This window comes from Heterodontus francisci, unplaced genomic scaffold (assembly GCF_036365525.1).
Source record: "Heterodontus francisci isolate sHetFra1 unplaced genomic scaffold, sHetFra1.hap1 HAP1_SCAFFOLD_1950, whole genome shotgun sequence".
NCBI lineage: Eukaryota > Metazoa > Chordata > Chondrichthyes > Heterodontiformes > Heterodontidae > Heterodontus > Heterodontus francisci.
Genome location: NW_027141385.1, coordinates 15,001 through 20,000, shown reverse-complemented (window position 1 = coordinate 20,000; position 5,000 = coordinate 15,001).

Here is a 5,000-nt window from a genome sequence, read left to right as displayed (position 1 = left end):
CCCGGGCACCCTCCGGCGCCGGGGCCATAACTTCGGGGAGGGAGGTCCGAGCTCCGCGCGGTCGACGGCAGGTGAAAGGGGCCGGTGCGCCGCGGAAGGCGACAGCAGTCCCGTCAGGCTGCACCTCTGCTCGGGCGAACGGCGTCAGGAAAAGGGGAGAGCACTTCCCCACCGATAGCTCCGGAACGCCCGGACCCATTGGCCCGCGGCACCGGTGGCTGCTAGAGGGCCTCCGGCGCCGTCAGCCGGGGTACGTCCCAGGCCGGCCGGACGGCGGGCAGCCGGAGGCAACGGCCTGGAACGGAGCCAGACTTGAGTCGTTCCGTGCCGTGGGCAAAAAGGCAGGGCTGCGGGTCAGCGCAGTTTGGCAAACCTAGCCGCAAGTGCGGGAAGGGCGGAGGAGCACACGGACGCCGCCTTCCCAAACTGAGCCCAAAGTGCCCAGGCATGCCCCCTTGATCTCGCCTAATCAGTGAGCCCAAAATAATTTCAGAGTGTGGAAACCTTATCCAAAAAGGTCGAAAAGAACGGCCAGAGATCAAGTCCGAAAGGGGAAATCAGTAACAAGCAAGCAGAGTAATCATTAACCAAAAAGCGCAAAATTATGTTAAAAGTGTGAAATCATTAACCAAAAACTCGAAAATAATGTCCAGAGACCAAGTCCGAAAGGGCAAATGGTTAACCAGTAAGCAGAGTAATCATTAACCAAAAATCGCAAAAGTAAGTAAAAAGTATGAAATCATTAACCAAAAATCGCAAAAGTAAGTAAAAAGTGTGAAATCATTAACCAAAAACTCGAAAATAATGTGCAGAGACTAAGTCCGAAAGGGCAAATGGTTAACCAGTAAGCAGAGTCATCATTAACCAAAAATCGCAAAAGTAAGTAAAAAGTGTGAAATCATTAACCAAAAATCGCAAAAGTAAGTAAAAAGTGTGAAATCATTAACCAAAAACTCGAAAATAATCTCCAGAGACTAAGTCCGAAAGGGCAAATGGTTAACCAGTAAGCAGAGTAATCATTAACCAAAAATCGCAAAAGTAAGTAAAAAGTGTGAAATCATTAACCAAAAATCGCAAAAGTAAGTAAAAAGTGTGAAATCATTAACCAAAAACTCGAAAATAATGTCCAGAGACTAAGTCCAAAAGGGCAAATGGTTAACCAGTAAGCAGAGTAATCATTAACCAAAAAGCGCAAAAATATGTTAAAAGTGTGAAATCATTAACCAAAAACTCGAAAATAATGTGCAGAGACTAAGTCCGAAAGGGCAAATGGTTAACCAGTAAGCAGAGTAATCATTAACCAAAAATCGCAAAAGTAAGTAAAAAGTGTGAAATCATTAACCAAAAACTCGAAAATAATCTCCAGAGACTAAGTCCGAAAGGGCAAATGGTTAACCAGTAAGCAGAGTAATCATTAACCAAAAATCGCAAAAGTAAGTAAAAAGTGTGAAATCATTAACCAAAAACTCGAAAATAATGTCCAGAGACCAAGTCCGAAAGGGCAAATGGTTAACCAGTAAGCAGAGTAATCATTAACCAAAAATCGCAAAAGTAAGTAAAAAGTGTGAAATCATTAACCAAAAATCGCAAAAGTAAGTAAAAAGTGTGAAATCATTAACCAAAAACTCGAAAATAATCTCCAGAGACTAAGTCCGAAAGGGCAAATGGTTAACCAGTAAGCAGAGTAATCATTAACCAAAAATCGCAAAAGTAAGTAAAAAGTGTGAAATCATTAACCAAAAATCGCAAAAGTAAGTAAAAAGTGTGAAATCATTAACCAAAAAGTCGAAAATAATCTCCAGAGACTAAGTCCAAAAGGGCAAATGGTTAACCAGTAAGCAGAGTAATCATTAACCAAAAATCGCAAAAGTAAGTAAAAAGTGTGAAATCATTAACCAAAAACTCGAAAATAATCTCCAGAGACTAAGTCCGAAAGGGCAAATGGTTAACCAGTAAGCAGAGTAATCATTAACCAAAAGGCGCAAAAGTAAGTAAAAAGTATGAAATCAGTAACCAAAAAGCGCAAAAATATGTTAAAAGTGTGAAATCATTAACCAAAAAGTCGAAAATAATCTCCAGAGACTAAGTCCGAAAGGGCAAATGGTTAACCAGTAAGCAGAGTAATCATTAACCAAAAATCGCAAAAATATGTTAAAAGTGTGAAATCATTAACCAAAAACTCGAAAATAATGTGCAGAGACTAAGTCCGAAAGGGCAAATGGTTAACCAGTAAGCAGAGTAATCATTAACCAAAAAGGGCAAAAGTAATTAAAAAGTATGAAATCATTAACCAAAAAGCACAAAATTAAGTTAAAAGTGTGAAATCATTAACCAAAAAGTCGAAAATAATGTCCAGAGACCAAGTCCGAAAGGGCAAATGGTTAACCAGTAAGCAGAGTAATCATTAACCAAAAATCGCAAAAGTAAGTAAAAAGTATGAAATCATTAACCAAAAAGGGCAAAAGTAAGTAAAAAGTATGAAATCATTAACCAAAAATCGCAAAAGTAAGTAAAAAGTATGAAATCATTAACCAAAAATCGCAAAAGTAAGTAAAAAGTATGAAATCATTAACCAAAAAGCACAAAATTAAGTTAAAAGTGTGAAATCATTAACCAAAATGTCGAAAACAATGTCCAGAGACTAAGTCCGAAAGGGCAAATGGTTAACCAGTAAGCAGAGTAATCATTAACCAAAAATCGCAAAAGTAAGTAAAAAGTGTGAAATCATTAACCAAAAACCCGAAAATAATGTCCAGAGACTAAGTCCGAAAGGGCAAATGGTTAACCAGTAAGCAGAGTAATCATTAACCAAAAATCGCAAAAGTAAGTAAAAAGTGTGAAATCATTAACCAAAAACTCGAAAATAATGTCCAGAGACTAAGTCCGAAAGGGCAAATGGTTAACCAGTAAGCAGAGTAATCATTAACCAAAAGGCGCAAAAGTAAGTAAAAAGTATGAAATCAGTAACCAAAAAGCGCAAAAATATGTTAAAAGTGTGAAATCATTAACCAAAAACTCGAAAATAATGTGCAGAGACTAAGTCCGAAAGGGCAAATAATTAACCAGTAAGCAGAGTAATCATTAACCAAAAAGCGCAAAAATATGTTAAAAGTGTGAAATCATTAACCAAAAACTCGAAAATAATGTCCAGAGACTAAGTTCGAAAGGGCAAATGGTTAACCAGTAAGCAGAGTAATCATTAACCAAAAATCGCAAAAGTAAGTAAAAAGTGTGAAATCATTAACCAAAAAGCACAAAATTAAGTTAAAAGTGTGAAATCATTAACCAAAAAGTCGAAAATAATCTCCAGAGACTAAGTCCGAAAGGGCAAATGGTTAACCAGTAAGCAGAGTAATCATTAACCAAAAAGCGCAAAAATATGTTAAAAGTGTGAAATCATTAACCAAAAACTCGAAAATAATGTGCAGAGACTAAGTCCGAAAGGGCAAATAATTAACCAGTAAGCAGAGTAATCATTAACCAAAAAGCGCAAAAATATGTAAAAAGTGTGAAATCAGTAACCAAAAAGCGCAAAAGTAAGTAAAAAGTGTGAAATCATTAACCAAAAACTCGAAAATAATCTCCAGAGACTAAGTCCGAAAGGGCAAATGGTTAACCAGTAAGCAGAGTAATCATTAACCAAAAAGCGCAAAAATATGTTAAAAGTGTGAAATCATTAACCAAAAACTCGAAAATAATGTGCAGAGACTAAGTCCGAAAGGGCAAATAATTAACCAGTAAGCAGAGTAATCATTAACCAAAAAGCGCAAAAATATGTAAAAAGTGTGAAATCAGTAACCAAAAAGCGCAAAAGTAAGTAAAAAGTGTGAAATCATTAACCAAAAACTCGAAAATAATCTCCAGAGACTAAGTCCGAAAGGGCAAATGGTTAACCAGTAAGCAGAGTAATCATTAACCAAAAAGCGCAAAAATATGTTAAAAGTGTGAAATCATTAACCAAAAACTCGAAAATAATGTCCAGAGACTAAGTCCGAAAGGGCAAATGGTTAACCAGTAAGCAGAGTAATCATTAACCAAAAATCGCAAAAGTAAGTAAAAAGTGTGAAATCATTAACCAAAAAGCACAAAATTAAGTTAAAAGTGTGAAATCATTAACCAAAAAGTCGAAAATAATCTCCAGAGACTAAGTCCGAAAGGGCAAATGGTTAACCAGTAAGCAGAGTAATCATTAACCAAAAAGCGCAAAAATATGTTAAAAGTGTGAAATCATTAACCAAAAATCGCAAAAGTAAGTAAAAAGTGTGAAATCATTAACCAAAAAGTCGAAAATAATGTCCAGAGACTAAGTCCGAAAGGGCAAATGGTTAACCAGTAAGCAGAGTAATCATTAACCAAAAAGCGCAAAAATATGTTAAAAGTGTGAAATCATTAACCAAAAACTCGAAAATAATGTCCAGAGACTAAGTCCGAAAGGGCAAATGGTTAACCAGTAAGCAGAGTAATCATTAACCAAAAAGGGCAAAAGTAAGTAAAAAGTATGAAATCATTAACCAAAAAGTCGAAAATAATGCCCAGAGACTAAGTCCGAAAGGGCAAATGGTTAACCAGAAAATCCGTCGAATAATGTCCAGAGACTAAGTCCGAAAGGGCAAATGGTTAACCAGTGGAAGGGCGATCAAGCGGAAAAATTTGCCCCGGTTACCCGGGATGGAGTTCCAGAGGTCCGGCCAGAGTTGTCAAATTCGTCCCGCTGATCGGACGCTTGTCATTCGGGTGGCTGGGGGTTGGCGGGGTATCTGCACAGTAGTAGGAGGTGGCAAGTCGGGACTTGGACGTTTATTCCAAGAGTCCACCCGAGCCTCCAGGTCTGCAGAGACCGACCCTAGCTGCCGCCCAACCGACTTTTAAGCCTTTTTCGGATGGGGATTTTTTCCCATTTTCGTCCATTTTTCGGGTTTTCTGTCGGGCTTAATAGGCGGCAGCCTGACCCCCGGCCGAGGCGGGGGGCGCACTCTCCCTTGCGTAAGGGTCCGGATTTG